At 36.9% G+C, this 24,384-nt stretch overlaps 1 protein-coding gene across 6 annotated transcripts in view; it reads left to right on the top strand.

Annotated features, from left to right (window-relative positions):
* The window catches only part of Sytl5 (synaptotagmin like 5), a 258,603-nt gene that overhangs the window by 9,323 nt on the left and 224,896 nt on the right, over nucleotides 1–24,384 (top strand). Inside the window, exon 2 of one of the 6 annotated variants that reach the window (XM_021262576.2) lies at nucleotides 20,905–21,011. The exons of the other annotated variants lie outside the window; for them this stretch is intronic. The gene's annotated coding sequence lies outside the window, so the exon portion shown is untranslated. The remainder of the gene's footprint in view (nucleotides 1–20,904; nucleotides 21,012–24,384) is intronic. 6 annotated transcript variants of the gene reach the window in all.

The following is a 24,384-nucleotide window of genomic DNA, read 5'->3' as shown; positions in this document are numbered from 1 at the left end:
GTAGAAAGGAGCAATTTGTTGTGTATTCTGTATCTGTCTGTTTGCCTGTGTGTCCTAAGAATGAAGCTGTGGACTGCTCTTTGCTGTGCACAATCCACCAGCTGTTTCACTGCTGGTTTCCACAACACTCATGGGCTGCAGTCATCCTCATTTTATGGTGTGATGTTAGGAGGTGATATAATGGTAATGAGTAGGTCACTGACGTGACCTTTTTCTTTATAATTCCAAACTTACTCCTTGTTGTCCTTAACAGTGTTACAACAGAAACTCTGCCAGATTTTAAACTTAACTTTAAAACATTTTAATGCCATGGAAATCTTGATAAAACTTGTGCCTTCTTTGTCAGAACAGTGGTTTAAATACATCAAAAAACAAACACTCTGGACAACAAAAGAAATAAATTGTATTGAAATATAGTCATCAGGATCATTTATAAACAAATTTGGGGCATAATAATACATGTACTTTTTATCAACTTATTAAACATCAGGATCTAATGGTGGGTCTAGGGATCACCCAAACTTCAAAGTAGAAAAGAGCATAAGGATATTTCATGATTTCTAAAATAGCTATAACATGATATAAAAAATACCTGATTTTTTCTGGTGCCTTACTGTTATAGTCAGGATTTGCAAGAGAATAGATTTAATATATGGTACATAATTTATAGGATTATTTTATAATACTCACCCAAAAAGTCAAATGTAAAGGAGTGCAAGAGATCCATCCATGCACTAGAGACCCAAAGAATCCAGCCAAGGGCCTGGATCCCATGGCGATGTCCCTTATGAGCCCAAGGCAATGTCTCATGCACTGGGATCTGCACTGGGAAGGCCCAAAGACCAATGGTGAAAGCTAGAAAGTCCATGCTGGCAGGGTGAAGGATCTGTGCCACCAGGCTGAGGGTTCTGCACTGGAACCAGGAATGGAAACTCAAGCCAAAGACCAGAGCTCCCCTAACGAGAACAGCAGCCATTCCCAGCGACAGTGAGGACTGGAGCTCCTCTGACAATGAGGACACCTGAGTTCATACCAGAAAATCCAGCCACTGCAAGCTTCTCCAGGAAAATTGACATCATACAATCTTCCCCTGCAATTCTCCTTTTATGCCATTGCCAACAATTCTCAGGTGGGTCTTCCACATTCAGAACTACACTGACTCAGTTCAGTTGGGCGTTCCAAGTTGGCCATTAGTTAATCCACCACACTTACATATGAGGCTAATACTATTGTGTGTTGCCTACATTTGTAATCAAATGAAATACTAAACTTCAGTTAGAGATTAGTGAACATGAGGATATAATTTTTTTCCATTTAAATTCATGGACTCTCTAAATTCTGTCCATGTATCATTGGGGATCTATGGATTCTGGGTCTAGTACTTTGCTCTAAGCAAAGTGAAGGAAAGTACAACAGATGAGAGGAATTCTTTTAAAGTGGGTAGCAAATATTATTCAACCCATATGTCACAAGAAAGGCACTTCACTCCACGCCTTCATGGAAGACAAATAGGTATGGGTACATTCCAGTTCTCATTCTTACCTCTCTGCAAGCAAATCTTTTTGCTTACCTTAGGAAGTCCTGCCTCCTCAGAAGAACTGGTCTTACCATTGGATTAATTAGTCTTCATCCACTATGTTTTCCAAGAGCCATCCATGGTACAGTGATTCTAGTGGCTCCCACACAGCAGTGTAGGGTGGGCTCTGGATCCCCAAATCTCATCCCCTTCAAGGCCTTTCCACTGGAGTTAGTTGCAGTGAGCAGACCCCATCTACCACTCCTAAGTTTACATGAACAACACATAGTCTCAGAATAGCATTGTCTTAAAACATAGGGAAAAAGAAGCATTTCCCTGACTTCCCCACAAATTTAAGTACTATTGGTGGGTTAAGTGGTGCACTCCTGCAATCCCAGGGACTCAGGAGGCTGAAGCAGAAGTATTGCACATTTGAAACCATCCTGGAAAACTTGGCCAGATTCTGTCTCAAAATAAATAAAAAGGCCTGTTTGTATATGTTATGGCTTTTGCCTAGATGTCTCCCCAAAGGCTCATGCAGTCATGAGTGGAGCTTTTTCTGAAGTGGCTAAATCTAGAGTGTGTGATTGATTCATGGTGCAAGGCCAGGCTCAAGGGCACCAGGATTAAGGCTATGAGTGCTACCTGCCCTAAGTAGCCTGGATAAGATAAAAGGGATAGAAAGACCTGTGGTCACCCCTTGTTGCTATGCTACCTTCTGCCTGCCATGAACTGTTTCTCCTCTGTAAGACCTGTCTGCCACATCACCCTGCCTTGGAGCCAGCTGATTATGGGCTGAAACCCCTACAAACTGTGAGCTAAATAAACCTCTCCCTTTAACTTTGGGTGCTAGGTATTTTGTCTCAGTAATGAGAAAAGTAGCTAACACAGTATAGCTCAGGGGTGGAGCACTTGTCTAGCATGTGTGAGGCCCCAGGTTTCAGGCTCAATACTAAAAAAAAAAAAGGCTGCTCAAATGTACAGTGAAGCAAGTACTGTGCAATCATGCAGTTTAGCTATACAAATTCTTTACCCCAGAGCCCCTATCAAATAGCCTTATTACTGAGCTATAGATAATTCAACGGTTGTTCCTTTGAGCTGCACAAACACCTGACTCCTGTTTGAAATTTCTGTTTAAATGAGCCTGATTAAGGCCAAACCGTCCTTCAGGGGTCAAGACCAGAAAGCAATCATCTTGAACATGCAAATTCTAGAAAAATCAATCAATCAATCAATCAGCCTGATTAGGTGTTTAGTGTCACTTTTATCTTCCAGAATATCTACTGATTGATCCATTGACTGATTTATTATTTTAATTATTTCTTCAGAATTAGCAGTGGGTATTTAATACACTTTACTTTTGGAACAGTTTCAGATTACAGAAAATGTTGTAAAGACAATACAGAGCTATATGCACCTATGTCCAGTTTTCCCTGTTATTAACAGCACATTTGTTACAGTGAATGAAGCAATGTTGTTGCATCATCATTAATTAAAGGTCATGCTTTCTTCAGATTTCCTTAATTTTTACCTCATGGGGGCTGGGGATTTACCTCAGTGGTTCTGCCACCTGCCTCGAAAGTGCAAGGTCCCGAGTTCGATCCCTGGTAACCAAAAAAAATTTTTTTTTACTCTATGGCCTTTTGATGTTCCAGAACCCTATGCAAAATACCAGAATAATTTAGTCTTTATATTTCCTTAGGCTTCTCTTGGCTATAACAATTTTTTAGACTTTCTTTGATTATGATGATCTTGATAGTTTTGAGAAGTACTGGTGATGTATTTTGTAAAATATCCCTCAACTTGGATTTGTCTGATGTTTTTCACATAAGTAGACTGGAGCTGTATGTTTTGTTTTGTTTTGTTTTGGTTTTTTGTTAATGGGGATTGAACTGGGGACCTTGTGTTTGCAGGGCAGGCAGCGAAACCACTGAGCTAAATCCCCAGCCCTGGAGCTGTATGTTTTGGGGAGGAAGACCACAGAGATAAAATGACATATTCATCACATCAAATCAAGGGTATTGATCACTGTTAATATTTACTTTGATCACCTGGCTGAGGTAGTGTTTGTCAGGTTTCTCTTGTGTAAAGTTACTCTTGTTCCTTTCCTCCTGCCTACTGCATACTAAGTCACAAGATACAGCCCATACTTAAGTTATGAAGAATTTATATTATATCTCCTTGAGGGTGAAATAACTACATACATTATTTGGAATTTTTCTGCACTGGAGATTTCTCTCTTCCTCATTTTTTATGTATTTATCAAATCAATCATTTGCTTATATCAATATGGAGTCATGGTAATGCATTTTTAATTTTTTTTTGGTACCAGGGATCAAACTCGGTTCCTTGCACTTGCAAGGCAGGCAGTGGAACCACTGAGCTAAATCCCTGGCCCAGTAATGGATTTTTAATCCAAATAATCCAATCCTATTAGTAGCCAGTGTCATGACTTTCTTTGCCTATAGCTAATCCTATGTGGTTCCTAAGCCCAGCAAATAGTAAATGCGGGAGGTACACACGGAATTTACATTTTATTCAATTTTTATCAAAAGAATAATTCAGTAGCATGGTAAAAAAAATCAACTCTAAAAGAATGCATAGTGAAAATTAGGACTATTATCCATCTCATGCCTTTGTATTTTTCTTCAGAGGCAACTCCTTTTACTGATATATCTCCAGAAATTTCAATGCATATGTTAGCATATATCTATAAGAACAGATAAAAGAATCATAGAAGCCTTAATCAGTAAATTTTTTTGGCAAAAATTCATTTTTCAAGATTTTTGGGGGTAGAATTTTCCCATGATTTGTGAGTCTCAGTCTCTAGTTATCAATCAATGTAGCTGTATCAGTTAAGCTTCTCAGTTGAGAATAACCAAATCTCCTTTGCTTAGTTAAAGCAGAAGGGATGACTCCAGTTGTTCCCATTCCTAACCATGCCTTTTAGATGCATGACTTTGTAGTTTTTTTCACTAAAGAAGACTGTCCTTTAATTCTGAAGTTAACCATATGATTTGCTTTGGTCAATCACATGTTAGTTGATATGCTGTATGTGGAGATTTTCAAAAGCATTTGCATTTGCACGTTTCTGCTTTTCTTCCCACTCCTTTGTCATCTCCAAGAGAGCATGCCAAGGCCAGTCTGCTGGAAGATGAGAGACATATAGTATAGATCCAAATTACGATAGTTTTCCCAGCTAAATCTATCCTATGTTAGCTTGATTCCCCCAGACATGATGGCGAGATGAATTGCAACTAAGGAAAATTCATGAGCAAGCCCAGATAAAATTGGCTAAGCCTAGGCCATATGAACCTTGCAAATGCATGAGCCAAGTAAATGCTTATTTTTATATGTTGTTGAATTTTGGGGACTATTGTGCATCAATATTGTGACAATTAATTGATGCTGGTAATTTATATTATCCCTGAGAGGGCCAAATAACCTTATTCGTATGCTAATCAGCCACAGTACCATCAATTATGCCATAGGATGTTTCTAGAAGAAACTTTACTTCTGCTGCCTCATAGTGCTCAGTACCCCTGATGCCAAAGAATAGAATAGATACACCAATGTTCCCCAGAGAAACCAGTATTGCCTCCAACTCACTGCTTACAAGAATCAAAGTTTACTCTCACAAAGTTTCATTTCCTTCCTTCCATTCATCATACGGATGCATCTGACTAGGAGACTCTAAATCATACCTGGAACTCTAGCTGCAAGGAAGTCCAGAAAAATGTGGATTTTTTTTTAACTTTCGGGTCTCTATAGTACAAGAAGGCTTTGTGGAAGTGATTTGGAGAAAGCATGAGTCACTCACTCTCCAGTACCTGCCCCAAAGATGTAGAGAAAAGCACTCGACTTCTTGATTCTTTACATGTACACTATCCCTGCATAGGGACAGTCAAGGTGTTGACACTCTCACAACCTGGAACCCAAAAGAGAGGAGCCCTGTATCCTTTGATTACTCTGCAACAGATTAGTCATAGTACTCTTGGCTCCAGAAAAGCAGTCTGAGGGAAAAAAATAGAAATAGAGTTTGGTTTTGATCTTGATGACTGAGGGTACTCCCTGAGGCATTTGACACTGTGAAGTAACATGTGAATAATTCCAGGTGAAACAACACTTGAATTCCATTGGACATTATAGACGAGGAGTTTGAACTCATTTCACTTCCTCTGTTAATGAAAATTTACAGCAAAGGCATTAAGAGAAATGTACTGAATACTTTTTGAAGGAAGAATGTAAAGGAAGAAACAAATTTTAAGTAACTAAATACCTAGCAGTTTATAGTACTAGACTGATCGATTATGAGCTCAGCCATGCTTTCCAGCCCCAATCTACCCCAAGTTAGAATGATCCTCTGCAGTGTTTGGTCTGGAACAAATAGCAATAACTGATTGATGAAAGACATTTTCACCAAATGAAAAGGCACTGAGTATAAGCATATTTGTAAAGTGCCAATTGTGAGACTGGTCACATGGAAATTTTATTTGCTCTCTCTTTTTGTCCTCTAAAGATCTTGTTCCAGATAAATATTTGCTAAAACATTGTGGTGACCTTTTTGTGTTTTAATAGGTAAAATCATATTGCTTCTAACATGTATAACACTGAAAATGATTACATTCTTGCAATATTTTAAGGGGTGATTTTAGTACTTTTGCATGAAAAATTAAATATTCACTTCTATATCCAACATCTGGACTCTCGACTGATCACCAGTAAAAGTAGGAGCAAACCCACTGGAATATGTAGATGCTTTAGAAGGACATATGGCCTATGAACATTCCCAATGGTGATAATGTGACTGGAATATTTAGTTGGAGGATCAAAAAATATTCTGATATTGTTAGGATGTTGCTTGGTCCATATGGCTTTGTGCTTCTATTATTGGGTTTAATATCCCTTGTGTATTGGTGAAAAGTCTAAATAAGGAATAATAATCTACTGAACTAAGAGTTATAGTAGCTACTCATCATCATTATTATTATTTTCTGAAATAAGTTTTCTTTGTATGTTACAAAAAATATACATAACAAGGCCTAAAACATCTGTTCAACAATGTTGCAGATTAGAACTAAGACTTTGACCATGGGGAAGCTTTGTACATAGATTGATCTCCATCTAAACCTCTCAGTACATCTATTGCTCTCTCCCACAGGATCTTCTCCTCCAACCAATTTGTGCAATGATTGCCCTCTGATGATATAATATACATTTCTACTTTTACTTGCCCCCTTTGGCATGCCTAGAGTATCTCCCTGACCTTTCCTGGCTGTTTCTGATCTACCATATAAGTCCTGACCACACCTATACCAAGATAAAGCTTAGCTGTATATCCACAGTTCTCTTGATTTGCTCAGCTTTTCCCTACCACACCCTTCTCTGAACTTCTGACACATCTGTACTTTTGGAATCTAGGTAGCCCTTCTGTGAGCCCAAGATGTCTACTCACAGCTAAATTGTTGGTTTCTAGACAATACATATAGACTGTCTTGTGATTCTATATATCCCTAGCCCCTATGTCAGTGCCATATGGATAATAATCAGTTATCAGTTAATGGGATATGATGTCTGAAACCTCCACCTAAAGCTGGAGTTTAGGGAGCAACATTTCTTGCATTTTCCTTAAATTTCCAGCACAGATGGTCCTAACTTCTGACTTTACTCTCATTTTCAAATGGACAACCTACTCTCTGAATTGATGTTTTGTTTCAAATTCCTTCCCCTGCTATTATGTACATGAGGAGCTGAAGTGGTGTAGCCTTTGACCTGTGGACTTGACTCATTCCTTTATTTAATCCTGACAACAGCTCTAAGGGGTAGGTGTCATTATTAACCATCTTTGGAGATAAGGAAACAGAGGCACGGAGAAGTTAAGTAACTAAGACTTTCTGGTTCCCAGATCTGTGCAGTTGGCATCTAAACTACACAGCCTTCCCTGAGGCCCACACAGTGTCCATTAGATGATCCTGAAAACTCTGAGTTTCCTGGATCAGAAAGTTTAAGCAAAGAGCTGGGAATTTAGTTCAGTGGTTCCAGCGCCTTCCTCGAAAGCACAAGGTCCTGAGTTCGATCCCCAGTGCCAAAAAAAAAGAAAGTTGAAGCAAATGGAGAGCACTGTGAGCCCAGGAGCCTTTTCCATTATTCTCCTTGTACTACCAAGAATACTGGTACAGCTTGTTGGTGGAAGAGCTAAGTGGATGGGAATTAAGTATACTTCCCAAAGGTTACAAAATACAGATACAGTACTGGATTGCAGAATCATCCATGTCATTAAGATCAAATCTAGTCTATAAGCAAATGCAGAACCAGGTTGTGAATCCACCCAAATGAAGTGCAGTAGTTAGAATTCTGCTGTTGCCATTTATTGGCTATAACATTGATGTGTTACTTGACCTCTCTTATCTGACACTTAGTAAATAATAATTGTTAGCTACTATTTCTGTACCACAGTGTTTCCCTAGCTATATATCCTTCCTCATGACAGAGCACAGTGGAACTAGCTTTTACATTTGTTAGAAAGCTTCCTATCTCTCTCTCACTGGATTAAATAAACATGTCAGTAAATATGAGAGAGAATAGTGATAGTGAAATAATGGATACCCAAGAAGCCTAGGAAATCAGGGTGACTTTGTTCTTTCTAAATAAAAGAATGAGTTGGAAGAAAAAGGAGTGAGTCGCTCTGGCAATGAAATCCTACCAATTTAGAATTTAATTTATTATTTTATGACTGTTGCTTGTTTCCTGTTATTCATTTCTTGTTCATTGGGGGAACAACGGTTACTTTTTGGGTTTTTTTAGTTTTATAGCTGAGACATCCACTTCAAAACAATTAGCCAAACCTCCCTCTATCACATCCTGATCTCAGACACCAAAAAATAAAATTTCCAAAGTTGTGTAGAAGTTTTGGATGTATAAAAATGTTAGGATGTACTTTCTCTTTCGGAAGTACTTCCTGTGAAAGATTCAGCATGGGATTGCTACAGAGGAGACATGCATCAAGGATAATTGATGCAAAGGGAAAGTGTGATCGCTTTCCCTCTCTTAAAATGATGTTATATGGGCAGCCTCAAAGGTAAAGATTCTCAAATTTTCTACAATTATAAAATTTAAGTACTGGGGAAAAAATCCCATATGGCAATTAAACAAATATTTTAGGGCTTATTATTGATGATCCATTTTAAAGGGGATTTGAAAGAGTAAAATAAGCAAACATTAATCTAGGGGGAAATGTGGATATACTTTTTGGAGTATTTTGATATAAAGTCTCTTTTCCTTTTGTGCTGTAACCTGCGAGTACTTAAAGAATTTCCATTTGTATACACTTGTTCTTACATGTGCCTCCTGGAAACTCCCATTATTACCCTTGGAAATGAAAAACGCCTCTATAATGGATAATTCAAATGTGTGTAGTTCTTTGGCCCTCAGAGATTAGTGGAAGGGCTGTATTCACTCCCCCTTTAATAAGCCAGGAACATGGTTATTTAAGCCTGCTGGGCGTCAATTTCTTCCTCCAGTATACTTGAGGAGCCCTGGGTACATTTCCATGTGTCATAAGAATATCATGATTGTCTCTTTTCTTCTCATTTAGCAAATCACACACATAACAGCTTTTCTTTTTATCTCTGCTTCCTAGTGACTGACTCTCCATGCTACTACTGCCTCACTCTGACCCATTTCATCCTCATACTCTGGACAAGGACCTCTTTCTCAAATCTCACTTAACAGAAAGCTGTCTTGTTTAAGGCTTGCAGATAACATCAGGGAATTAGATCCAGGAAGGAAAATTTAAACTTGATATCAGCTATATTGTGATTTTCACCCAGTGACCCTGCTCCATCACAAGGAGCCCTACTCTCTTCATTCCCCTTGCCTCTTGGCCTGCAGCCAGGTTGCAAAGACACACCTATTCCCACTCTGTAAGTCATTCTTTTTATATTCTCACTTCAAAGCCCTTTGCAAATGCAGAACTTTGGTAAGCTTTGCCAGATGGATCCTGAGGCACAACAGAAACACTGTTCTACATTATTCTATAGAATCTATTGCTCTGTACTTGGGAATGTCCATGTGTGGTTTCTCCACAGGATCATTCTCAAGTGTGTAGTACTCTCTCCCTGGCTTAGCTACAAAGGCTCCCCTAAGTAGTGTCTCTGAAAAAAGAAGAGGTTCTTTTCACATTCTTACTTTTCAGGGTACAAACCAGGGTTTAAGCCCTGGGTACAGGTTCAAACCCAGCATTTTTGTCCCCTGACCCCCTGGTTTACAAAGGGTGAATATGGCTATGGAATAAGGAAGAAAAAAGAAACTTAACATTAAAAAAAAGCTGTGTATACTTGAGGACACCCAAGGTCTAACTCCAAAGATTTTGTGCATTTTTGTGCCTGACAGTAGGTAGGGCTCCTTTTGTTAGAAAAACACTACCATCACCATCACCAATCAATATTTCACCTCAAAGTATTCTTAAGCCCAATACTGCATATTTTACATGCAAATCCTATTTCTTATCTTATTCAGGTGCTTCTGATTTAACTCTTTACTAATTATCCTGTTAGAAGCAGGTGATATTCTTAGTTACCACCAGGGTTTTCTCTATGTGTTGCTTGAAAAACATCAGTGTTATCCGAGGAAAGACTTAATATTTAGTGAGTTCATTCTAAACTTTTGAGTTTATTTCATTCAGTCAAGCATTTAGACATGCGTTTAATAGGTTTCTGATAAGGATCCCATACTGTACAAGACACCAAAATGATTTGGATACAGATCCCACTCTTAAAAAGCTTCTATAAGCTTTTGGCATGAGTTGACATAAATATAAAGCAGAAAGCATGGTGTGTCCAAAACAGATTTGGAGAAAGAGTGCATTTGCATCACTTGATATGCAAGACTATATAGTGAATTGGCACTTGGTACTAGCTACTGAGTGCACTGAGGTTTAGCTGCACACCTTTGAATACTGACAGACTTGGTTTCAAATCCTGCTTCTGACATGTAACTATTATATGACCTTGTGTAGTTCACTCACATTTACTGAGCTTCAGTGTCTTCATTTATACAATGATATAAATAATACCTTAGAAGATGGTGGCAAGGATTAAATGAGATATAATATATAATATATAATATGCTTGGCATGTAGTGGGTACCACCTATAAGGTGTCTTTCATTCTCCCATTGCTTCAATTGACCAAAAAGATGTAAATACCCTAATGTGTGAATGTTTACTGGGTAGCCCGTAGAAGTAGGCGGTTATATCTTCTAGTCTGAGTGTTTAAAAACTTTATAAAATTTTTGAAACTTATCTTCCCTTATTGGTTTATATAAAATAGCAACATGGTATCCTAGGCTCTCTTCTAGCTAATTTTCTCCCTAACACATAATTACGTATTTACTTCTTGTCTTTTCCGACCTAGAAGCATTTAGTAGGAGTTATGTCATCTAGTTCAGTGTTGTATCTTGAGATTCTAGTACTAATTAGCATTTAAAACCAGGGTGTATCAGGCTAGATTTCCTAAAAAGGAACATATAAGGTGGTTGTATGACACCTATATTTACTTTTTAGTAGCATTTCTATTAGTGTATTATTTATTTTAATTTTATGAGTTTTATAATATTATACAATGTGTACTTATCAGGAAAATAAAATAAAGTATTAAATTTTTAATATGTATTGAATGTTTAGAATAAACATCAACATTTTCAACATCAACTGTTTATTTACAAAATCTAAAAAATAACAGCAGAAATAAATTCCTATATGAACTACAATAAAAATATAAATAAAACTCTATAACAAAAATAGTCTACTTCAATTATGACACCTAAGGCAGTCTTCACACGTGGATACAGCATGTTCCATCCACAAGTATCTCTTACAGGGATAGCACATGTGTTTTGTTTTTCTGGGGTTTTTTTGTAGAACGTGCTTGACATCTCTCTGGTCTTGCTTTTTTTTTTTTTTTTAAATGAGCACAATTTATTTGAAGATAGGGAAGGGAGAAGAGAGAGATGATAGCCAGGTACTCTGGATGAGAAGGGAGAATTCAAAAGTGAATTGCTCCTGGTCTTGCTGGTTTTTTAGAAGGTTCTTATGATGTTTCATTTGCCTGTTCACCAGTCTGTTCAATAATTCTTTTGCAGAATTTGTTGGGCAGATACATATTGCTGTTCTTCTGTTGTAGTTAATCTTTTATCAATTCCAGTCCCAATTCTCTAAGAAAATCTCTCCATGATATTTTGCACTTGTTATTTTCTTTGTAAACTATGATTCTATTTATGCCTGAAGTGTTTAGGATTGAGTAAAACACAACCATTGGGCAACACTTTGTGTTTTGAGGGACATCATAGTTGCTGCATAATTTATCAACAACATGTACTCTGCCTTTTGTTTTGTTATAAAATGTGACCATTTCTGGCTTCATTTGTGTTGAGGGTTCACTATCAACCTGTTTTGTTTTGTTTTGTTTTAGACAAGGTCTCACTATATAGTCCAGACCAGCCTTGAACTCACTGTATAGAGGCTGATGTTGAACTCACAGGATCCTCCTGCCAATGTGACATTTTGGTTACTTTTTGAAATAAGTGCAACAAGTCTGTTCACAATGTCATACAGTTTATTACTACATGAATAAAGGCCTGTTGGCTGAGATCCAGGATAAATTTCTGAATTCAAAGTATAAAATGCCTTTACACCTCCCAGGGCATATGTTTTTATAACATATTTGGAAGGTTTATTTAGCATATATACAATGACAAAATGATGCAAGTTGTTTATCAATTGTCATGTATTTGGATGGTGTATAAATTGCTTGACCATTCAAAGCAAAGCTTTGAAAAAATGAACAAATAGCAGCCAAATTGTCAGGTTTTTTCCTTTTTTGATGAGTCTTTTTGTTGTCCAAACGCAGGCAATTTTGAAGGAAACCAAATCTCTTGAGTGTCATTGTTGTTCTAAAAATCTCAATGCCACATCCATAACTTCTGCATAAATCCTTTAGATTCTGATTATTAGAATGATAAAGTCCTGCTATGTGTAACAGACCCATGAAGGCTTTTAGTTCAGATAGGGAGGTATCACGATAAGTATATTTTTATTACTATTGGTGCATATAGAACGTTTTACTTGCATTTCATTATTAGAGTATTTCACAACATCTTGTAGCATATTGTCACAGTTTCCAACACTGAATCACAGGGTTGGTAATCCATGCAATAGGTTTCACCCCAGTAAGAAACTAATAACATTTTCCAACCTAGTTCTAACGTTGGATTGCTCAAGTATACATGACCTTTTTGTAGCATTTTGATTGGTCATGTATTTATTTATATTACTGTTTTCTTCCTCATCTGAATCAAGATCTTTATTTTGTACTTCTCTATCTGTCATTTCTTGCTCCATCTCACTGTCACAACTTCTTTGGCTTACATGATCCAAGTCATCATCGGTAGCCAAATCACCTGATGACTCACTTTCAACATCCTCTCAAAATTGTAAAAGCGAATTTTCAGGCAACATTGTATTGAATGAGGCTAATTCTACAAGAAAAATTAAAAGAAAACATTAAATAAAACAATTAAAAATGCAACAGAGCGTAAAGTGGGTGAAAACTCACCTGTTGCAACTTTAACACTCACGCATACACCTTACCATTCATCTACTAAGTGGGAAAACACAAAGATCGCTTCCTGTATTCTGCCATCACGGCTACTGTGATGCACAGCTGGCTACCATTATGCTAAAGTAAATATTTTAATTAGAAAAGTATGTTATAGGGCCAGGGATTTAGCTCAGTGGTGCTGCCGCCTGCCTGACAAGCGCAAGGTCCCAAGTTCGATCCCTGGTACAAAAAAAAAAAGATATATATACACATATATGGTATGGATGTCTGTCACCCAACAAGACACACCAAGCTATTAGTGCTCCATAAATATTTGTTAAATGAATCATTATAGAAAGACAAATTTTAATTAAAATTCTAGATTTTTCTTTCCTTTCCACTTTTGTAATAATACAGAAAACTTTTGGAAAGTGGCTTGTTAGTCCCTGGTCCATTGGATACTGAAGTTTAACCACTGACTGCATTGTGTCTGGTATAATCATCTCTTAGCTACTTTTTTTTCATTTTTTATTTTTCCTGGGTGTCATCTGCCTATCTCCAGAATGCCTTCTATCCCGAAACCCCTTGTATATCTCTCTCAACTCTGGTAATTTCTTCTTGAGAGGATTATTCATGATTTCACATTTTTGATTTCCAATCTGTTTCTTTTCTCTCTCTGACTCAGTGGTTTTTGTGTAATAGCTGCTTTGTCACATTTTCACCAGTAGGTGCCAGTATCTGTTATGATTTATAGAGATAGATCTACCACTTATGGAGGACTGTCTTATAGAAAACATTTTCTCTGCTTGCAGAAACCCTGTGTTGAGTCTTATCTATAGAAAGATGACAAGATTGGGAGTGAACAAAGGACTCTGACAGTGTTTTTTCACATACTTAAATACAAATTCTTTACGGAAATCTGATGGATTTATCTGCACACAATAAAGTTTTAAAATGTGTATCTACATCATCCTACAAAGCAATTATGTCATTCCATTTCTCAAATATTCAAAGGAGTCTTCCATTAATTTGAGTTATTTATAAACAAATCTACAACCATGGTTCCCCAAGTGTTTGTTTTTGTTTTTTGTTGTTGTGGTGGTTATAGGAGTAGAACCCAGGGCCTCTCACATACCAGGCAAGTGCTTTGTCACTGTGCTACACCACTAGCTCAATTACCAGTCTTAATCTTAGTTTTAGAGTGTTTGTTTCAGATTCTAGGGGGATAACTTAATGTAAGATGACCTTAAATCAAATTGGAATACTTTTTTATTTTATTTTATTTTATTGGTACAATTTAGGTATACAGTATAATGACATTCATCATTGGAAATCTGCACCTTTACATAATCTCTCTTGTTTCTTATTTTTCCGCTTTCCCCTGCCCTCCCTTCAATCCCACCATGCCTCCCTATTTACAAAGACTTTGTTTCCATTTTTTCATTTGCTCATATTAATTCCATTCCTTTCTTTCCCTTCCCCTACCCTTCCCACTTCCCCTTCCCCTTTGCCCCTTTTCTTCCTATTTCACATTATCTATTATACCATTTAGTCCTTATTTACACATTCAGTTTCTCACACTAGAGAAACTATTCGGTATTTACACATGCATGTCCTGTTTATTTCACTTAAGAGTATCACTTCAATGTGCATCCATTGAGCTATAAATGTCTCTAATTTCTCATTTTTTATGGCTGAGTAGTACCCCAGTTTATTAAAAAGCCACATTTTCTTTATCCAGTCTCCAGTTGATGGGCATTTGGGCTGTTTCCAAGTTTTAGCTATCACAAACTGTGCCGCTATGAACATGAGTGCACATATATCACTGTGGTGTGATTCTTTTAATTCTTTGGGGAAGATCCCCAGCAGTGGAATAGCGGGGTCAAATGGGACTTCTAGTCCTAGTTCTTTGAGATATCTTCATACTGATTTCCACAGTGGTTGCACCAGTCTACACTCCCACCAGCAGTGGAGCAGGGTTCCTCTTTCCCCACAGCCCCACCAGCATTTGTTATTGGTTGATATCATGATAGCAGCCATTCTTTCTGGAGTGAAGTGGAATCTCAGCATTGTTTTCATTTGCATCTCTCAAATGACCAGTGATGTTGAACACTTTTTCATATGTTTATTTGCTATTTCTACTTCTTTGTTTGAGAAATGTCTGTTCATTTCAGATGTCCATTTTCGGATTGGGTCTTTAAATTTGGAAGGTTTGATTTTTTAAAGTTCTTTATAAATTTGAGATAGTAGACCTTTGTCTGAGGAAGAGCAGGTGAAGATTTCTTTCCACATTGTGGGTTGTCTCTTAACACTGTAGGTGGTTTCTCTTGCTGTGCAGAAGCTTTTTAATAAGAGCAGATCCCACTTGTTGATTTTGCTAGTTCACGGGCAACTGAGGTTTTGTTCATAAAATCTTTTCCTACACCAGTGTCTTCAAGAGTTCTACCTAACCTCTGTTCCAGGCAATTCAGAGTTTCTATTTTAATATTTAGATCTTTAATCCATTTCGATTTTAGTTGAGTGCATGGTGAGAGATACAGGTGAGAGATATACTTTTGAGAATGAAAAGAATTGCTGTTAATAATCAGACCAGCATGATAGGAATAAACTGGAACTATCTCAGGCAAGGTGGGATATATTGTTACCCTGATTTAGTGACCTATATGAAAAGAAACTTTTCTAATGACAGTAATATTTAAGAGATATCAAAACTAAATGTATTTTATCACAAATAATTCATCCCATTTTGTCCAAAGGACGTGAACTTTGAGGGACCTAGAATACTCCATCATTACTTGACTTAATTGAAAAATCTTTTTATTGGTGAATGAATAATGGAACCTGTTTGAACCTACTGTGTTTAAATTTAAAGACTGATTATGTTCCCATCCTAAGTGCTACTATTGAATTAAATTCTTAATTAGCTTGAACTACCAAGAAACCATTTTTCTAACTCATAAAACTCCTGATTTTAAACCCCTGGTGAAGTACTTGATGAATTCCTTTATTAATATGCGTTCCCTTACTGGCAAAGATTTTTTAAAAGCTCTAACTTCCACATTTTATTCTTTGTCACTCACATGAGAACAGTTGAACCTTAAGTTCTAAACTTTTACTCTTGAGTTCTTCTAATTCTCAAGTACTCCTTTTGTCTTACCTTGCACTCCTCGTAGATTCAGTTCTCCCATATCAATCAAGACACTCTAATTTTGCTTAGAAATGAGAAATTGTCTGAAAATATGGCTAATCCTGACACAACTTTAAAATACTTTTAAAATTAGTTTCAAAGAAAACAAAATAGAAATAACTATGTGTTATATGTCTGGCTCAAACTTTGTATGAAATAATTATAGAAAGGAAATTTTGATTTTACTACATAAGAATTTCTCATATTTTGCAAAGATGATGTGAAAGCATTACAAATATACTTGTTCAGAATCTTCTCCTGGTTTCATGATACTTTCACATCTCTATCTACTTGTCCTATACACAGGGGAATATCCAGTTTTGTGGGACCTGAAGTTTATACATTTTAAATGGCTGCCATTAGGAAAAGGGTTATGAAATACCTCACACATTCAGTCTGACTGATTCATTTGCCAGAGAAGGTGCTTTCCCATCCAAGTCCTTTACATCAGAGGTCAACAAATGACCCCCAATGAACCTACCATGAATCACTATATGTTTTTCTATTGGAATTTAGCTACATCCACTGGGTGATAGGTTGTCTTTGACTTCGTTTGCACTACAGTGGCTGTGCTGAGTGCCACAGAGAACACATAGCTCTATAAGCCTAAAGTATTTACTCTCTGTCCAGGTACAGCAAAGGTTTGTCAATCCCTTCCCTGCATCATGGCTGAGGGATCTGGTTTTTGAATCTACTTAAGAGGCTCAGTAAGAATCATTCATCATGCTATAGAATAGTATAAAGTATATCAGATTACACAACTAGGCAAACATTCATGTTGACCCTTATTTTATTTTTAAATTCTACTTGACACTTAGGAGGGTCTTTTTTTTTCAAGTAGGAAGATATTTATTGATAGGAAAGCTCCTGAGGAGCAGGAGGGGTCCCGAGTGGGTAGCCAAAGACCCCACTTTACAGAGAAGTTTTATAGGGTGAAACCCACATGGGTACAATGTGGGCCACAGCCATGAACATCCAATAAGGTACAAGTATAGTCACTTAAGTAACGGTAGTCCAATTGGGAAGCAAGTCTGGTAGCAAGCTTACAAGGACTTTCAGTAAGGGTGGGGGTCAGGGATAGTTCGTGGAGAGGCAGGATTAAGACCTTGACCTCCCCGAAGGTGATTAATACCTGTTTAGAATATCAATCAGTGCTATTTATTCCCAGAGAAAGCACAAGGGTGTGTAGTTTCTCTCCTTTTACAATTCTGGCCTTCAGTGAATGTGCCTTAGGCCACAATATTTGTGTTGCTCTTCTGATCTCATCCTCCAAGAAGTCCCAAATCAAATTTAATCCTTAGTATAATAACTCATCCTTAACTCTTTAGTTGTTAAATCCCAGTTTGCTTAATTACTGTGATTGTGATGTTGAGATAGCTAGTTATCCTTAAATATTATTTTGTTTTCTTTTATTCATGTTAATAGAACCCTAAAAATTTTCTGGGCATCTGGGTACTCAAAGCAAAGATTACATCTCTATCTTTATAGCTCTTCTATAGGGCACTAATCACTCTCCGTCATTGGAGTATATATGTGTATGACCTGTTTTACTCACTAAAATATGCTCTCCGCCAAGGCTAACATTTTCCTTTGCTTGATGCTGTGCTCATAATACCTGTAAAGATGCTTGGCATATAGTAGGTGCTCATATAGTAGTATTTCAGTCTGCCCGACTTGATTAAATATTAAATCAAAGATTTGTTAGTCAGTATCTGTTAGAATTTACTACATATATAAATAGAATAATAGGATCTACAGATTTTCTTAGAGATTAAAAAGAAAGCCAGGTTAAATATTACTTTATATTGATATCAATTTTTAAATGAATTTAAACAATTTTAAAATCAAAGTAATAGTATTTTGAACTATTTTTTTTTATTTTTTTCTGAACACAGAACCTGCCCAGGGAAAACAGAAAATATAGTCTACACATCTACATATATTTAAAAACCGAAAAAATTATACTGTTTTTAGTATTATCTTGTTCTAATAACTCATTTACATATCTATCAGAACATTTAATGGACTGTTTATCCCTCAAATTCTAAGACTATTTATTGGGATCTCAACACCAAAAGGCTAAGGCAATACAGAGTTCATATGATACAGTTAATATGATTTTAAAGAGAAAGGATCCTTGTGTCTCAGTTGGTCAATTTCTATGCAACAGCTCACCTTCCTCTAGACGTCTAGATGTGAAGTATTGGTAGCCAGGTATTGGGGTCTGTGATTGACTGAAAAATCTTCTAGCCCTGGAAGACAAATTCTTATGACCTACCAGAAATCTGAGTCCTCCTTCATTGGATATTTGGAATGCTGTTCATCACCTAACAATTGATATAGTTCATGATGCACTTATGAACTGTCCCTGTAAGTTGACAGTATATGTCAAAATGTACATTGATAGATGTGGTCAGCACACTTTCTATAAATGCCTTCCAAGATTCTAGGCCCTAATCGTCAGAACTTGTGAATAAAATGTGATATCACTTCTGTGATTGTTTCTTGGTTTATGGCACAGATGACGCTTTTAAAAGTAGTATCTCTGGGGCCGGGGATTTAGCTCAGTGGTTCCACTGCCTGCCTCGCAAGTGCAAGGTCCCTAGTTCTATCCCCGGTACCAAAAAAAGTAGTATCTCTTGTGCAGCAAAAAATAAAATAAAAAATAAAAGTAAGGTACCAGGGAGGGCCTAATCAAAACACAAGTGCTCTTAAAACAGAGAATTTTCTCCAACTAGGGTAGAAGAAGAGGACAAGTGGAAATGTCAGAGAAATTCAAAACATGTGATGGCTACAATGCATCATTCCAAGTTTTGATGGTAGAGTGGACCATGGGAAAAAAAAATGTGGATGTCCTCTATAAGAAAAAGGAGGCTGTCAGCTGCCAGAAGAGAAATTGCAACTTCAATTTTATAACTGCAAGAAAAATTAAACTGCCCAAAACCATTAAATAAACTTTAGATTGAAGCAAATTCTTCCCCCAGAGCCTCTAGACCAGCTCAGCCAACACTTTGATTTCAGTCTTGTGAGACGCAGAGCAGAGAACTTGGACAAGTTCACCCAGAGTTCTCAACTTCAAAAGTGTCAGGCAATAAAGGCATATTGTTAGATGCTCAGTTTCTAGCAATTTGTTACATAGCCATAGCAAACTAACATAATGGGTCAATAGAGAGTCAGTGTGGAATGTGAATAAGGTGCCCAGTAAGTATTGTATATAGAGCAATGGGAAGACATCTGGGGCAAATGATGGACATTTCACTGGAGCAAAATTTAGGGGTTTCCCTAGTACAGACAGAAAGTCTATGGATTTAATGTCACATATGTGATATGAGTTTTCTTTATTATTGCTTCACAATATTATGTTTCATAATTATGAAAGAGGATTGGGCTATAATCGTGTTTGGAGGCTATACAGACTAAGGCAATAGTCCTACACAAATAATTGGGGAATATGTAAGAAAGGCTTCTATAATCCATGTGCACAATTTCAACTGAATTCATTTTCACTGAAATTATAGAATTTATAGGCCCCGTTTAGGAGTCCACTTTGGAAAATGAGCAGAGAAATGTATCTGGGGATGTGTTTTATAATCCAGTTTTCCTTCACTGAAAATGTCCCTGTATCAAGCACAGGAGATAAACATCACTTTGTTAAAATCTTCCTTGTCTCAGTTGATGCATCACTCCAAGAGAAGCAGCCTCATCTTGCACTTTCATGAATCAACCTATGGCTACCCTTAAAATGCTGACACCAATAACTCATTTGCATTTAATTTTTCAGTCCTTTATATCATTTCACCCTATGCATAAGGTCACATGCTTTAAAGCTATGGTTCTAATGGAAAAGCAACATTAAAGATACAAAGTACTGAGATTGATCTTTATCCCCCAAGGTAAGAACATTTTCATTTCTGCCACTTGGTAATATATTCATATATTCTCATTCTTTCTCTCTTTCTTTCTCTCCCATCCTCCCGTTAAGCACAACTTTTTTCCTCAGGCTTAATTTTTTTCCATGTTTTGGTTCTGTCTTTATTCTTCCAGTCTTCCTCTACTCTGCTGGGCTTGGTGTAGAATTATGTGGAGGAGGACCTCTGTAGGGCAGAAGCACAACCTGACTTGAGATAGGACAAGGAGAATATTGCTAAGAGTACAACAGGTCTTTTTTTTCACTTTCAGTTTCTCACACTAGAGAGACAATACGATATTTACACATGTGTGTTCAATTTATTTCACTTAAAAGTATGTTCTTTTTTTTTTTGGTACTGTGAATCTAACTCAGGACCTTGTGCTTGTGAGGCAGGCAGCAGAACCACTGAGCTAAATCCCCGGCCCACTAAAAGTGTATTCTTAAGGTGCATCCATTTACATATAAATGTCTCAAGCTTATCCTTTTTGGGGGGCTGAATAGTAATTTACCTTTGTTATCACTAATAATTTTTGTTATGAAAAATTATTCTTTTGTAGAATGGCTTTTATATTTTCTTTATTAATATCTGCTTGTGTTATATTAAAATAAAGTTTTTTAAAAAGAGTACAACAGGAAGTGAGTAGACTGTCTTAGATTACTTTATATGTTATACCTTATCACATTGTCACCTTAGGTTCCCTGGCTTCGCACCATCAATTATACTTGTTAATCCAGCCAATCAAGTCTGAGAAGCCTGTACTTTAGATGAAAGTTCCCTAGTCTGAGGCATCTGTATAAAGGGTAAGATGTACTACATTTCTAAAATTTTGTATCCAACATCTTGTTTACAGTGGATCACAAATTAAGTGACTCTGAAGGTAAGGCAGGAAAACTGGCAGATGGTGTTGACTATGATAAACAGTGTATGTACCCTATGTTAAGGGGACTGCCATTTCTCAGCCTTTTCTTAAGCTGCCAGGCAAATTATGAAAACAAAAATATCTGATTATCTGACTTTTTTGGAAGAGGAAGCAGACATATGGACAATTCTATGTGAAATTTCCTCATTTATAAGTGCTCCTATTTCATACAAACTAAAAACAATTGCAGACAAACAAAACACTCCTGCAGGGTAGATTTACCAACTGGATCCATTGGTAACCTTTGAAACCAAGGATTTTCTGTGATCTCATTTTCATTATTAGTTCTTTCTCTTAAAAGGTATGCATATTGAGTATATAGCAATTATTATTTTTAAAAAAATTAATTTTATTGATACATTTTAGGTATACAATATAATGACATTCATCATTGGAAATTTGCACCTTTACTTAATCTCTCTTGGTTCTTATTTTTCCCCATTCCCCTGTCCTCCCTTCAACCCCTCAATCCCTCCCTATTTACAAAGATTTTGTTTGCATTTTTTCATTTTCTCATATTAATTCCATTCCCTTCTTTCCTTTCCCCTACCCCTCCCACTTCCCCTTCCCCTTTGCCCCTTTTCTTCCTAAATATAGCAATTATTTTTTAAGTGAGAGATAGACACATAAAAGAAGACAAAATTTATGCCAAAGTATCATCTTTTACATAAAAATCAACCTAGGTGCATGAACTGGGCCTGGAAATTTATGGTAAGGCAATGGTAAATACAGATGATCACTGTGTTTATTTTACTTTTTTTTTATTAAGTTGTGTGATGACTCTGGCAAAAGTAGTTTACCATGCTGTAACAAGACACTGATAGGAGACTTACTTGGAAAATCTAAAGCCCAATACAGTGTAAGCAACACAATCTGGGGAAAGACATTATTCCATGAGGCAGTTATATCTGTTCTTTAAGCCTGTTTCTGGAAATAAATCTTGAGGGAATGGCTTAGTTACTTTTCTCTTTGCTGAGAAAAAATACCCAACACCCACAAGTTAAAGGAGGAAAGGTTTATTTTGGCTCACGGTTTGTAGAGGTTACAGTCCATAGTTGGCTGTCTCCAAGGCAGCACAGTGCGGCAGAGGGGTATGGCAGAAGAAAAATTGTTCATGGCATGGAAGACAGAAGGCAGCAAAGCAGCAAGCAGCAACAGCAAGCCTCCCTCTCCCTTTTATCCCACCCAGGCTACAAGCCTTTTGGGTAGTGACACCAACATCCTGGGTGTGCCTTCCCATTATCCACATTCTGATCAATGCTAAACCAATTTATTTATCCCATGCTTTAATCCCAGTATCACATACCCTAATCCAGCATCACACACCCACGATCCAGCCACTTCCCCAAAACCCCACCTATCAGTGCATGAGGCTTTGGTGGAACATTTATTTCGATACAAGCCATAACAGGAAAGGATGTAGAAGGATTTTCCTGTTTCCACTGAGAGTTTATGTATTTGCTACTAATCAGTGGTAGAATTAGATGAATATGTTTGCTGAATCAATTGGCATTTCTATTTCTTTAAATGTACTATATTTCATGTTCTGTACATGAAATATATACAATATATCATGTTCTGTAACATTTAAATAGTTTTAAAATCACTCCATTATTAAATGTGTCAGAGGGACCAGAAAAGCTCATCAACTTCAGGTATTCCCTACTAAAATGTTCTGCTCACTAGAATTGCTGTACAGCAGTGACTGGCACCAACTCCCTACCACATCCAGCTTGTTCTGGGACAGTCCCAGAAAGAAATGGAAAGTGATGACCATTTTGCAGTGTACTATCCAAGATTCTATATCTCTTTCTGATCATGGAATTCATCATTGATATTAACATAATAATGATGATTGAGGTAATAAAACCTAGATCTTTCTCACAAAATTCAGGGACCTTAGCAAAGGCTCTTGGTGCCCTGTCATTTCCCATCAGTGCTCACCTGGGTATGCAAAAGACTGCTTACTTCAAACACTGCCACTCTGCCTGAGGGATTTTTTGTTTTGTTTTTGTGGCCAAGGAGGCAAGCTTACCTTGTATTCAGGGCAATGTCCCCAGAAGTAGCCTTTAACCAATGGCTAGCAAAGATTTGGATAAAAATGGCTCAATTTATTTGTTCCTCAATTCTCTTGAATATGTGAATTTGCATCTGCAGCCAGTTCCCAGGTAGTGCTCATCTTGCTGGTCCAGGGACTAAACTATGAGAACCACTGGACTAAAGACATTGAGCCACATCAAGGACCAAACAATTTTATAATTTATTAGTGTATTCTTTTGGTAGAATAATTTTTTAAAATCTATTCTTAGTTGTTCCTCCTACACATGAACATCAATGACTTGAAATAACTTGTATAAAATTTTTTTCATTTATGTTTTATCTTAGTCACTCCCTTACTGTGATTTTCATTTTCTTGATATTAACTATTTTCATAGGCCCAAACTGCCAGTAAAATTCATTAATGCTGTAAGTTTTTTAATATATCAGAGAAATTCAATTTCATTATTCATAAATCTGAAATGGATTGAATGGGATTTCTTCCACAAGTAATTCTTATTATAATATGCCTTTCATAAACATAAACATCAATTATTTCATCAATACATTTTTTCCTGTCTATAATATGTCAACATTTTAAATAAAGTACATATGCAAATTTTGTCATTTTTTCCTTCGTGATCATATACAGTAACTCTTTAAAGGAAGTAACACATCACATCATACTCCTCTTAATTTCACCTGCTGTCACCTCCTACCTAAATGAGTCATTTCAAGTATTACATGCTACTTCTCTTGACAATTACCTGAGAGTTCAAGTGATTTTAATGCATTCTGTCTCATTATTCCCTCATAGTTCTTTGATGCATTATGAGCAGGAAATTACATTGATTGATGAGAAGAATTTGTAGGCGGATGTTCAAACCATATGGTGCTTAGCCTTGCCATTCATCCCTTATCTCAGAGAATTCCCCACAGGTGGCTCATATTGTTCTGTACTTATTTGTAGTGTAGCCTCATTCTCCTAAGTTACTGAACAATAGTTCACCCACTCACCTCCAGTCTTTTCTCTCTCTTTCTGCCTTCTCCCTTATTGTGCTGATTCACCATATTCCTTTCCTCAAATAAAACTAACATAAGGCTTTTGTGTGGCACAGCTTTCTGAATCCTCAATACAGGAGGGAAGGGACAAGATGGTGACAGGTCAACCTAGTACCCACAACTTACAACCAATTCTTACACCACCATGTTCTCAA

Source organism: Heterocephalus glaber, unplaced genomic scaffold (assembly GCF_053883595.1).
Source record: "Heterocephalus glaber isolate CG9 unplaced genomic scaffold, H.glaber_assembly_v1.0 deba00001547, whole genome shotgun sequence".
NCBI classification, from domain to species: Eukaryota; Metazoa; Chordata; class Mammalia; order Rodentia; family Bathyergidae; genus Heterocephalus; species Heterocephalus glaber.
This window is presented reverse-complemented; position numbering and strand designations above follow the sequence as displayed.